This window comes from Heptranchias perlo, chromosome 29 (assembly GCF_035084215.1).
Source record: "Heptranchias perlo isolate sHepPer1 chromosome 29, sHepPer1.hap1, whole genome shotgun sequence".
Lineage (NCBI taxonomy): Eukaryota > Metazoa > Chordata > Chondrichthyes > Hexanchiformes > Hexanchidae > Heptranchias > Heptranchias perlo.
The window spans coordinates 28,907,929-28,922,292 of record NC_090353.1 but is presented as its reverse complement, the minus strand read 5'-3'; the positions used below and the strand labels follow the sequence as shown (position 1 = coordinate 28,922,292).

The following is a 14,364-nucleotide window of genomic DNA, read 5'->3' as shown; positions in this document are numbered from 1 at the left end:
GTGATGCCCCTATGTAGAATAGCCAGCCCTCACTTTAGCGTCAAATATGAAAAAGGCCACCTGGGGTGAGGTAGCGGAGTAAATGGTTGACAACTTCAGAGGGGAGCGGGGGAAAAGAGAAGTGACAATCAAAGGGGGGGAGAAAGCAAAGCGTTGTTTGGCTTAAATTTTGATACAGAAATGGGAGTAAAACAATAATTGTGTTCAGTAATTCTTTACCATCAAGCTAATAGACATTGAGGATTAGTCACCAAAGCTGAAGATGTGTGCGCCATCTGGTACATTGCACATCCCTTATGTGGCTTCTTCTGTTTGCTTCACCAGCACGTATACTGAGACTGGAAAAATACACGGATGATTAGCTTGGCTCCGGAACAAGAATGGCACCCGTGGTACTGAAGTTTTCCACATTGCTGTCATCGACTCCCTCAAAATTTCTATCACCAATCCTTCGGTCATCTCCAATTATTGTTCTCCCTTTCCTCTCTAAGGACCTTAAACATGTCCCCACCCAGCTCCCCCCATTTGAATCCCTTCCGTTCATTTTCTGCCAACCCACAGCATTAAGCCTTGGACAGAAGGGATTCAAACAGGAAGAGGTGGACATGGAGCTGGGTGGTGTCAACATGTTCAAGGACTTGAGAGGAAAGGGAGGTTGGAGATAGGACAATAACTAGAGATGGCAGAGGGAACGAAGATGGACTTTGAGGGGAACATAGGAATAGGCCATTCAGCTCCTTGAGCCTGTTCTGCCATTTAATTAGATCGTGGATGATTTGTATCTTAACTCCATTTACCCGCCTTGGTTCCTTAATCCTTAACAAAAATTTAATCAATCTCAGTTTTGAAATTTTCAATTGACCCCCAGCCTCAACATATTTTTAGGGGAAGGGTTCCAGATTTCCACTAGCCTTTGTGTGAAGAAGTGCTTCCTGACATCACCCCTGAATGGCCTAGCTTTAATTTTAAGGTTATGCCCCCTTGTTCTGCACTCCCCCACCAAAGGAAATAGTTTCAAATAGTTTGATGACAGCAATGTGGAAAACTTCACTAATATGTATGCCATTCTTGTTCAGAAGCCAAGCCTTGTATTTTTCCAGATGATTGAAGTCACCAGCAACATCATTCGTGACTGTGATCGTGCAGCACTATTGTTCCTTCTTCTCCTTGAACTCTTCACGGTATTCAACACAGCCAAATACTCCATCATCTTGCCTGAGGCCGACTCATTTATTGTGACTGTGAAGAAGTCAAATTCCCTTTTCATAGCATGGGACTTCTCAGTATTGTTACTGGTGCATTGGAGATCATTTACTGCAATTCCATCCATTTTTTCATGAAAACTACAAATCAGAGCCCTTGGTGATAACCTGGCACATAGAGGAGAAGACAATTAGAGCCATTGAAAATGCAGTTGGGAGTTTAGCTGGCAGAGCTAAGGTACAAGAGGGCACAGCTTTGATGGCCCCAGTGTTGGTCTTCACCTTGGCTTTCTATTTGCCTTAGGTCTGTTCATCATCTATTATTTTTTTTAAATTCTGCTAGCTACTTCATCATTTATCTCATCTTCTCTTCAGACTTGGCAGTAACCTGCCTAGAGGGCCTGGGCCCTTCACCAGGGCTTCTCAATTATAAAGAAAAATCATGCTATATGCCATCTTCGATTTCTCGACTGACCTCTTCGTTCTTTGTTTCATTTTGTCCGTGACCACATTTAACATTTTTTCTTAACCTTCTCCATCATCACCCAGCATTCTAAATACTCCCTGGAGTCATTCCAAACCACAAATTGCAGGACACAAGCTGGAGAGGATACTTTAGCAATGAGTAATAATGTTATTCTGTAATTATTCCACAACTCCAGGGATCTCATGAATGGGGCTCTTTGTTCAAAAATGTTGAGATTATTATTGGAACTCAGGATGATCTTTAAATCATTCTGTCAAAATTGTGTATGCTTATAAAATAATTAACAGGTTTTTTTTTTTGCATTTGAACCTGTTATATATGAGGTTTTTTTTTAAAAAGGGAGAAAAGGGCACTAGGCCGATCTGTGCGCATCTTATCCAATAGAGAGTCCTACCTCAAGCTCACACTCACTGCCAGTAAATGCTACTCCCTGGGGCAGGCAAAAAAAACCCAGTAAAACATGAAGCCAATTTCAGGAAAAACTCTGGGGTATTTCTCTCCGACTCCCTAAGGCAATGAAGCAACCTCTAGGAGACTATGGTTACCACAGTCCATCACTACACAATTAAATAACACCCACCCCTCTCCGATACGTTCCAATTTCCTTAGGAACATAGCGCTATACTCGACTGGAAATGACCATCAATCGAGCCAGGCCCAAAGGTCACAGACTTTTAACCCCAATTTATCCCGGATACCTTCAATAGCTCTGATTTCCAAACTTTTACATATCACCCATAGTCGTGTCAGCTGTGGCTCAGTGATAGCACTCTCGCCTCTGAGTCAGTAGGTTGTGGTTTCAAGTCCCACGCCAAAGACATGAGCATGAGATCTAGACTGACACTCCCAGTGCAATACTGAGGGAGGGCTGCATTGTCGGAGATGCCGTTGTTTGGATGAGACGTTAAACCAAGGTCCCATCTGCATTCTCAGGTGAACGTAAAAGATCCCATGGCACTATTTTGAAGAAGAGCAGGGGTGTTTCCCCCAGTATCCCGTCTAACATTTATCTCTTAACCAAAATCACTAAAGCAGATCATCTGGTCATTAGCTCATTGCTGTTTGTGGGACCTTGCTGTGCGCAAATTAATTGCTGCATTTCCTACATTACAACAGTGACAACACTTCAAAAGTACTTAATTGGCTGTAAAGTGCTTTGGGATGTCCTGAGAGGCACTGTATAAATGCAAGTCTTTCTATTTCCAGTACCCTCCCGTTATAATCATATTATACTTTATCATACTTATCATTGAGGCATAGGTGGGTAGTTTTATCTTCTTGTATAATATCTTTTGTCCCTTATATCTTTAATGCTTATGAATTGTGATTGGACTTTTCTGCAGGCACCAGACTGATGTTAAGATAAAACAAGGAAGTTGCTGGGGAGGCCTTTTGGGGACGGAATAGGGGTGGGGTGGAAGTTGCCCAGCTTAGTCACCTCACAGGACAGGGATTAGTCTGTACGGCTCAGTTATTCACTGGATAATCTCTTTGAATTTACAACTCCTATTCTTAAAATCAGAAATATCACACTGAGCAAACAATAATGATGTGTCACACCAGGCTGCTTTTGCACACCTTCCACCAGCTGGCTGAAGATAATAAGGTTGGCAAACCCCAGGAGCAAGATTTAAATAGACTCAATAGTCTGTGTTAACATTTTTAACTGCCTCGATTGAGAGAGTGATCGTCTTAGTCACACGGATCTGTACTTTCAATTCCCGAACTATGCTGACTGTTGGCCAGCAGGTAAGTAGTGATTCAGCTCACCTTAGCAGGGACAGGGCTACAATTGGCATCAGTGTTTGTGGGCTGGTTGACCGGGGTGGATGGGAGGGGGAGGGGATGAGACAAGCTCCTGATCACTAGCTAGTGACCCCCTGCTGGTAAATAAACATGTGAACAATGGGCAAAAAAAAACAGGATCAGGCCATGTCTGTCATGGTCAAATACCACCACTGACGTTCACTGTCCAGGTGCATGGATGAAGAAAAGGCCACTTCGATGACATAGCAGAGGTATGGTTGCCAACCCTCCAGGATTGCCCTGGAGTTTCCAGGAATTAAAGGTTAATCTCCTGGACACTGCTGCGAGCAAACCCAGGAGAAAAATCATAGGGGCATTAAAAATTCTGTTCTTAAAAAAAAAAAATTATTTGAACACTTTTGTTTGCTAGTTATAAAAATATCAGACGTGGAGAAAAAAGGCTGTTTGGATGATTCTTGACTGTCAGTCAATCGGGTAACGAGGTTTCCAATTGGCCGTGTGAAGGCGGAGCACCGCAAGTACGGACGTTTTGGGTGACCAATGGCAGGAGTGTGCGGGTGGGGTGGTTGGAGGTAGGTCATGTGATGACACCTCAAGGAATATGTCCAACCAGAGTTGGCAACCCTAAGCAGAGGAAATGCCAGTGGCAGTAGGGTCAGTATCTTGTTAATGCATCAAAGTGGATACAGTAATAAGACTGGGGCATCGTTAGCCTATGAGCTACTAAAACAAATTTCTTGTCAGTGAATCAGTGGACATTGGACTGATACCAATAATCAGACATTTGAAACCAGAATAATGGAACCTTTCTCAGTTGTTGCTGGATGTCTGTACAACTCAAGAATAGGATGTCTTGCCAGACTCAGGTTGCTGCCTGATACTCTGGACCATCCACAGACTTTTGAGAGTACATGGGTCCTGATTTTAACCCTAATCACCCAGCGCAAACGGGGCTGGTGACTGGTTTAAAAAAAAGACAAAAATTGACTTACCATCCCATTCCCGCTGGGTACCTGACCACCACCATTTTAACTGTAGCACTGAAACATGCCAGAAAGGCACACCTTGGATGCAGGCCAAATAAATATATGCAAATCAGGGTCCCATGAGATCATTGGGACCCCAGTGCTATTTTAACTTGGCAGGATAGACGTCCTGCTCAGTCACCAACCCGCACAGTAAAACCCCACAGGATTGGCCTCAGAACCTAACTGACCAGAGCTGTTAAAGAATTTAAAAGGGAACTTACCTGAAGCCAGAAGATTGAAGAGATGCTTGTGCTGCATAACTTATTAAATTCCCAAGGCATTGAGAAACAACAAAATTATTTTAATTTGTTTTTCTCACTGTTTAGCTTCACTCACCTTGACTAAGCACTCTTTACTTATCATGGGTGCTAGTGTTGCTTATGTACTCTGGTCAGAGAAGGAGGAGCAGCTGTGCCTGTTAGGATACAGCAGGTGAGAGGCCAGAGATCAGGTGATACAGAAGGCCTCTCGTTAACCTTCTCATCCACTCACCTGAAAATTGACAAAAAGACCCTCTTCATTAATAGTCTTCATTATGCATTAACAAATAGTGAAACCATTGAGCCAACTTCTATGTCAGTGATATCCTGACAATGCAGACTAACTAGCTGCAATGAAAAGAGATCATACACCAAACCCCCAAGTGTGAAAAAGGTGATGAATTTATTTAGAAATTGAACAAAATTCTTTTGACACCCAAGAGCTCAACCCACAGTGCTTTTCAGAGGTTTCCTCACTCTACTACCCATACTAGTGGCTTCAGCAGAGCTGGTGGAAGGTTGCTGTTGCTTATGTGGGGTCCCTTGAGATGACCGTAGCTGGCCACTCATGGGTGCTTGGGTTTGAGTAGGCCTGGCTAGATACTGCTGCACATACCTTCTGCCTGGACAGTCTGGCCCAGCTGGCTTTCTGGCACTGTTCTGAGTATTGGTTGAGGGGGTAGCGAGGGAGCAAATTTGTAGACATCCTGAGAGTGGGCAATGCGTGCCACTCCCGCTGTGCCATTTCCACTCCCCACGGGGCTGGATCTTATTTCTTCCACTGATCCGTGGGAGGGCAGAGGGCAGAAGACAAGTGACTCCTTGAAACCCCCTATCGACTCGATCCACCAATTTCTTCACAGTGGACGTCTGTCTAACAAAGGCAGAGCAGAGGTTTGAGCCCAGAGTCTTCATGGCAGCCATTTGAGCTTTCGCCAAAGCTTCAAAGTGTGCGAACGTGGACTCCTGTTGGGTGGGCTGGGCTGCAGTGTCCCCGGAGGTGGCCAAGGTAGACTGCAGAGTGCTGGTGCCATGTGAAATGACACCATTCAGGCTGGAAGCCATATTGGTGAAACTCCCTGGTGGGCCTTCTAATACCTGATATAGCTGCTTGTTTGAAGCAAACAGTTTTCTTCTCACTGCTGGGCCCCCTGAAATCCACATATTTATCCTCCTCAGCAGAGCTGGGAGAGGACCTCACCGCCCGCGAACTGTCTCCTGGGCTGTCTCTGCCATGACTACCTGCTCCTGCGCACTAGTGCTAGGTGCATCCTTACACACTGATTCCTCTACCTCATTGTCTAACCAAAGTGCAGTGTCAATCTCTGTTCCAGTACTTGGGAGTGATGCAGCGTGTGACGATGACCCCTCAGAAGGATTCATTGGATAAGGGAACTGAGACTCAGACATAATTCTAAAATCTTATTACGCAAATGGTAACAATATTGACAAAACATTTGTTTGCTAAGGTAAAATGCACAAATAGAGAGGGATTCATCTTTCTGTCTCTTCCTTCAGCCCTAATTATAGGAATCGTATAAAATCATTAGAGAAATTGAAAGTGTTGGCAGTTGCATTATCCTTTAATGTAGTAGAAAATCTCACATTACTGTATCAAGGATTATGACAATATTAGTTGTAGATCAAGTTATTAGATTATAGAATAAAAATTTAAAGACTATGCTGTTGGTGCAATGCTGTAACTGAACTGAAAGCTTTGGCTGCACTCTTATAGTCTCAAGAGAGAAAGGGTAAGAGAGAATGGGGAAGGAGGCTGATATTCTGTAGTTTAGATCAAGCCTTGGTTGATTGACTTGTATAAAGCCAGTCACCCAGAATCAAGATGTAAAGGAATGTGTGTGTGTGCTATTGATGCATGCCACTGTCTACACAGGGACTGGACTAGCCTTTGCCGCTTCACCCTCTCGAGAATTTTAAGCATCAGATTTACTTTCACTCCCACCCTCGCTCACCATCAAAGGTTGGGCTTGCATCACCCCCACTTGCTCCAGTTACTGCACTGCTTTTGGACTCGTACAAAATCCCGCAATGCCGTCACCCCATTCTTGCCAAGCTTCACTGGCTTGCTGCACCGTGGCAAACTTATCATAACATCCTCATCCCCATTTGCAAACCCCTTCATGGACTTTCCCCTGCCCAACTGCTATGGTCTTCTCCAGCTTTAAGTCTCCATAGGCACCATCCCATCCTCCTTGTTGTCCACTTCCCCTCCTCCACTGTTGGCAGCTATTTTTTCAGTCACTATGCTCGCCCTCCAAAACTTCATCCACCCTGTTACTTCCATATTTGCTTTCAAAAGCCTGCTTAGAACCCTTGTCATTCACCATGTTTTTACCCATTCATTAATTTCTGGTCTGCCTGCTTATGTTCGCACCTTATGTTCGCTCCGCCCTATAAAGCACCCTGAGCTGTTCTCTACACGAGGATTGCAATGAAAATGTTAGTTGTATGGTTGAAAAGTAAGAGAAAAACTGATGAGTAAAGGGAAGAGAAGGAGAGGCCCAAAAGAGAATGGAGTGATTCTCGGATAAAGAAGTTGAAATGTTAGTGAAAAACACTATAAACTGTTGTGGGGAAATCATCAATAAAAAGTCAAAAGATGTGTCTTTTCGTGGGAAGGAATCACAAACCCCCTTAAATGTCATCTTTGAAGTGAGGCTATTATGAAAGCAAAGCTGGAGAAAATATAATAACATTCAAAAGGAAATACTATTGAACATCATGTACTTACTCAAGGTTACTGGAGTGCCTGACACAGATGAGCTATTCTTCACGGGTGGGCCTAGTCAGGGAATGTCAGCAGGTCAGTACTTAGCTCATCTCAGCAAGGGAGCCAATTGAGGTGCTACAGTTGACTTCAGTCCCTCTGGTCTAGGGATGTGGAAATTCAGCCAGGTTTCATGCTCCTCATCACTATCCGGTGTCACTAGCTGCATGTGTGTGGATGTCAGGCGAGATTGGGGCTTTGCTCATTTGTGATGCACTCCAGGATCGAATAGTCTGTTGATATCGTCAAGGCTCACAAATGAAGAGAGAGCACTTGAGTGAAGTACCGGAGGGCAGCCAGTGCACGTGGAACTGAACTCCGGCATAAGTCAGGAGGAGGGGGAAAGGAAATGGGAGAAAATTAGGGGACAAAATTAAAAAGGAAAAGACGAGAGAGAAATCTAGAAAGCCTATGCCCTTGTAAACCCTCACGACCTGTTCTTCCACTGGAAGTGCGGCAGAGCAGAATTTCCAACTGCTGGTCTGCCCTGGCATTGACCCCATCCCTAATTCCAGGGATGGGGTCATTCATTTAAAGGGGTGGGTGCCAGTGCCATTTACAGTGCTATCCGAATGTACCCTGTGGAGGACCAGCAATTGAAATTTTCAGGTAGGGAGAGAGGGGTGGAATCAAGTCCCTTCCAAATTCTGCCCTTACCCGCCTCCTCCCCGCCTGATGTACATTCCGGTACTGCCCTCCCAACCCCAGGAATCCCGGGGCCCTCATTTTTAAATGTAGTCATGTGGAAGGCCTGAATGTTCAGTAAGATTCAGTGCATCTTGGGGCAAAATATATAGCCTGTTGGTTAAGGTGACATAATGGGCCAGAAATCGCTCCTGAAATAACGGAGCTCATCAGCGCTCTCAGTTTTTAGTGGTGAATTGAAGGAGCAAGTTCCCGCATTTACACATGCGCAGTGAAACGTGGAAATCGTGAACTCGCTCCTAGTAGTTTGCCGACAGTATGACAGCTTTGAATTAAAGGGACTTCGCAAACCGCAATCAGAGAAATCATTGAAAAGGCGTCAACTTGCTTATCTGCCCAGCTGGAAAGTAATTAATTACGCCACCAAACAGGTAAGCTTAAAAATACCAGGTCTAAGCTAAGTTTTAAAAGTACGGTTGGTCATAATGACTGCCAAACAACTAAAAATTAACTTTTAAAAATGAGGAGTCTCATATTGCGCCTTATTTTTACTAATATTTTTTTGGTCATTAAAAAAATATTTTAAAATTAAAAAATTAAAACTTTTTTTTGCTTTTCCCTTCTGTCTCTTTAATTTAATTCAATTATTTCTATAGCTTTTTATAAAAAAGAATTAAAATTTTTATAAAAAAGAATTAAAATTTTTATTTACATTGACATACAGAGTAAATGAAGTCTGCATGAGCAACGCAGCCTGAATCTGTGGGCATGACTTCTCTTCCTGACAGATTTTGCGGGCGTGTCTTCTCCCCACAGACATTTCCAGCCGCACGGCAACTCACCCTGCGCAGAGGCTGGGTTGATAGCGCACATTTTGATTAAAGTTCACATTCAAGCAATTGGATGCCACGGAGCCCACAGTAAGTATTTTCGTGAATTAAATTCACAGGAGCTGCGGTGAGCGTTCCCTCACCACTCTGTGCGATTTCTGGCCCATAATTGATTCCGTTCCATGAGAGGAATCTTTAGATTTTGATATTAATACATTTCCTGCACTCTTTTGCACTTGTATAAACCTATATCCTCAGGACATCCCAAAGTGAATTACTTTTATGAAGTATAGTCACTGTTGTTATGTAGGCAAATACAGCAGCCAATTTGCATACAGCAAATTTCCACAAACTGCAAATGAACAAGCAATTTGTTTCTTGTATTGTTGATTAGTCCCAGCCCCTGTTTGAATACCATGGGGATTACTTATGTACACATCAGCAGGTATATAGGACCTCAATTTAACTTCTCAGCTGAAAGATAACACCTGCAACAATGCAGCACTCTTTTACCACTGCCTGCTTAAACCCAAAGTAGCCATTCTGACTCAAAGGCAAGCATCATCTCAACTGAGCTAAGCTGACACTGCTACTGCTGAGTTTTTCACAGGGTCCATTTTTTGAAGGTTCTGTGTAGTCAGGGGGACTCACTGACTTTCAGTGAAGGCTACTAAAAGCTATGGAGGGCCATTCACACTGGCAGTGTAAATCCAAAGTCAGGGTCTAAATGGACTCTGCAGTCAAGCAGTCTCACACCACTTTGGTTTGACACTGGATGGAGTATAAATCCAGTGCATTGTCAAACCTGGTTTACAAAGCCTTGTTGGGCTTCTGATGCATTTTGTAAACCCATCTAACCTCGATGTAAATGTTTGGGGGAGCGGGGGTGGAGGAATTCTCTCCTTTCCGTTTACATTTCTAGGAGAAAGCTTGGCCTATGCCTGTATCCTGCACTCTCCTGGGCAAGACTGTTACAGTTCCAGCCAATCAGAAGCAGGACAATGTGACATCAACTCTCCTTGGCTGGAACTGGTTGTGTCAAAATCCTGAAACTCTCTACCCAACAGGATTGTGGGAACACCTTCACCACACGGACTGCAGCAGTTCAAGAAAAAGGCCCATTACCCCCTTCTCAAAGGGCAACTAAGGATGGGCAATAAATGCCAGTGATGCCTACATCCAGAGAATGGAAAAAGAAAAATTCAATTGCAGCTACCAGTCTCAGACCATAAATTGCAGTGGAAATGCACCGTCAAATACTTTTATGAAGCTGATCGGGTCTCCCGACGAATAGCAGAACATGGGGGACAAAACCATCTATACAAAAAGTGCAGTCCATGAAAAACATACTGCCCTAGTTGCTGGTATGCTGGGACATGGAGACCCACAGCCTTAAAGGGGCAATCCCCCTCAGTTGAAAAAAAATTAATCAACAGCTGCCTCAAAGGGGCCTGGCTGTCAGTCAATCAAGACCACTAACTACACACAATTAAGGTCCAAGGACACAATACATATTGAATCTCCATGGACACAACACACATTGAATCTCCATGGACACATCACACATTGGAGGTTGATGGACACAACACACATTGGAGGTCCATGGACACATCACATATTGGAGGTCCATGGACACATCACACATTGGAGGTCCATGGACACATCACACATTGAATCTCCATGGACACATCACACATTGGAGGTCCATGGACACAACACACATTGGAGGTCCATGGACACATCACACATTGGAGGTCCATGGACACAACACACATTGGAGGTCCATGGACACAGTTGGAGATAGGGTCTGGATGGAAAATTATGTGAGGAAAGGCATCAAAAATGTCAATGAAACCACAGGGCATAATTGTGGAGACCAACAAAGACCTTTATTATTGGGGGGAAGCATTAGAGTTTTATTTGGCAAAATATATTTCGTGTCCACGGTATTTAATTTCTAACATCACAAGGAGTAGTTCAGTTAAATTATCTGTGCACTGCATGGCCAACAACTGTCTACACTGAAACTGCAACAATGGAGATTGAAATGAAGCAAGGAGACTCCTAGGAGATAAAAGCTTATCAATGGAATAAACACTTCACTGTACCTGCAAGTTAAGATCAGGCGAGACACTAAATGAATAAATTATTTGAGGACTGATTTTCATTTGGGAATAATAACAAACACATCAACATACATTAAAAGTTATAGAATCATATTAAGATGCATTAAAGATGCACAGAACATCACCAAGCATTCATTGAAAGCGACAGAAACGCAACACAATACATTGAAAGCTGTATAAAAATTTCAATATGCACTAAAAACAGCATAGATGTTGCACACACTGATGTTGTATGGGTACAACACACAATGAAGGTCCAAGGGCACAACACACAATGAAGGTCCAACGGCACAACACACAACGAAGGTCCATGGGCACAACACACAATGAAGGTCCATGGGCACAACACACAATGAAGGTCCAAGGGCACAACACACAACGAAGGTCCATGGGCACAACACACAATGAAGGTCCATGGGCACAACACACAATGAAGGTCCATGGGCACAACACACAACGAAGGTCCATGGGCACAACACACAACGAAGGTCCATGGGCACAACACACAACGAAGGTCCATGGGCACAACACACAACGAAGGTCCATGGGCACAACACACAACGAAGGTCCATGGGCACAACACACAACGAAGGTCCATGGGCACAACACACAACGAAGGTCCATGGGCACAACACACAACGAAGGTCCATGGGCACAACACACAACAAAGGTCCATGGGCACAACACACAATGAAGGTCCATGGGCACAACACACAATGAAGATCTGTGAATAGAACACAGCACCCTTGCCAAATACATTAGCCCTGTATTATGTGACAGTATATAATTTTAGTCCTGTTTTTTTTGCATGGAAATATTGGCAATCAAATGTGTTGTGAAATATTTCCATGACTCATTAAATTATTGAGACTGTTGGAATGAAAAATTGTTATTAAAATATAAAAGAGGTCCTCTCCCATATGCACATTTGAGTGCTGTATAAATATTTGTTTGTTTATTAACAGAGACATATTATTTCAATGAACATACACTACAATTGAGATTCAAACCACAGCCTGAACTGGAACTTTATTTTTCTATTCTTTCACCAAAGTTTGATGCAAACCATAGCTGAACGAGGAAAGAATAAGTGTCATGAATAAACAGCTTTCAACATCTGCCCACATGTTCTGTGCCCATTTCCTGTCACGGCCCTTGTGAATTTTACATCCGAATGGAATTTGTTTATTTGGTTGAAAAAATTGTTAAACTGCCCACTTTGATTATGCAAGTGAACCACGCATTAGTTGTTCTCCCCACATTGTGACCTTAAACTGCTCCACTTCTGCCGTTTAGCTATGATCTTTAGCACAAAGGAAAGAAAAGAGACCGAGCAGCTTTTCTTCTGTTATAAGACAATTGTAAATAATTTTACAACACCAAGTTATAGTCCAACAATTTTATTTTTAATTCCACAAGCTTTCGGAGGCTTCCTCCTTCCTCAGGTTTCACCTGAGGAAGGAGGAAGCCTCCGAAAGCTTGTGGAATTAAAAATAAAATTGTTGGACTATAACTTGGTGTTGTAAAATTGTTTACAATTGTCAACCCCAGTCCATCACCGGCATCTCCACATCATGGTTATAAGACAAGGCATTTTATGGGTGGAGGGGAGGGCTGCTGGCTCTCCAGTGGGGAGGGTTAGTGGTGAAAGGAACGATGTGGACATGTGGTGCTGACATTAATTAATTACGTAAAATGTACCTTAAATGTCAGGGTGTCGTTTTGTTTTGGCTGCTTGTGCATTGTGCAAGACTCGCCTTAGTGCCATCCATCCGTGAAGCACTGGTCCCATCCAGCTGGCTGCAAGCCCAATATTAACATTGCCAGGACTTGCTAAAACCAGCTACTGGGATGCCCCGTTTTAAGCAGGTCTTCCAAACCACTGGTCTTAGCAAGTCACAGCAGCTTTATATTTGGCTTGCAGTCAGTTGCACGAGTTCCACACGCAGAATTGGTAGCACTAGTGCAGGCTTTGTACAGTGTAAAAGCAACTATTTTTAAAAATTGGGGTCTCAAGAAAGTACATTCACACGTACACACATATTATGCAGCTACTGTATATATAAATGTATATTCACACATACTAATTGCAAATCCTTTCCTTATGTTTTATGAAGCAATTGTATATTGAAGTGAGCATTCACACACCCGTATGTATAATTGTACATTAAGATATACATTCACGCATATATTTTATGAAAGTGTATATTCCCATAGTTTATGAACTTTCATATTTTCAACTAGAATAAAGATAAATCTACAGCAACAAATTCAATCAGCAACATGAGACAAACATCACATCACAAACCATGCCAACATCTCTCCACGGTGTGTGAATGTGGCAAAGTGTAATGCACTTTAGCAAGGCAACACCTGCCATTTAAGCATACCTATTTTCTGATGATTTATAGACAATACTTTTTTATTTATCAAAAAACTGAGGTGAAAGGCCAAGACCCCCATTTAACAACACTACCAAGGTTGAAAAAAAACAGAAGAGAGATGCTAAGTTTGGGTCTAGAAACAAAGCTTGAAGATAGCAAGAAGAAGGGACGACTGAGGAGAGGCAAGGAGTTCCCAAGTTTTGAGGCCTTGCAAAAAGAATGAGTACAGTGAGCCTTGATTTCAACTTATTGAGGGTACAGATCATTTATTTGAAGTCTAGCAGGAACAAGAGAGGAATATTCAAAGGAGCGTTAATTTTCTCCAATGATTTGATAAAAGCAAGAAAGATTGCAACACAGGGAAAGGGGTTGGAGGCTAGAGGTGACCGAAGGCTTTTTCTTGTCATAATTGTTTTTTTAAATGCAGAAGGTAGTTAGAATTGATCTAGACCTATTGTTCAGTGCTAATATAAGACATCCAACCTATACGAAACAAAGAAGATGTCTCCTCCCAGAGATGATGTGGAGATGCCGGTGATGGACTGGGGTGGACAAATGTAAGGAATCTTACAACACCAGGTTATAGTCCAACAATTTTATTTTAAAATCACAAGCTTTCGGAGATTATCCCCTTCGTCAGGTGAATGAGTGGAAGGTTCTCAAATCACATATCTTATATTAGGCTGGGACAGCATCACACCAATCAAAAGGTGTTGTTGTTGTTCAAACAGGCCAGTCAAGGAGAACAGCACGTCCCAGTACACTGGATATACATTGTGTCAATTACACAGACAGAAAGAGAGACCCAAATGGCAGAGAGAGAGAGAGAATATTAAAACACATAACT

The 14,364-nt window shown here is 42.9% G+C and overlaps 1 non-coding gene across 1 annotated transcript; it reads left to right on the top strand.

Annotated features, from left to right (window-relative positions):
- The first annotated feature begins 310 nt into the window (after positions 1-310).
- On the top strand, positions 311-415 carry LOC137299816 (U6 spliceosomal RNA). The gene has a single exon (XR_010957992.1). It is a non-coding gene; the product is annotated as a U6 spliceosomal RNA (small nuclear RNA).
- The last annotated feature ends 13,949 nt before the right edge of the window (positions 416-14,364 follow it).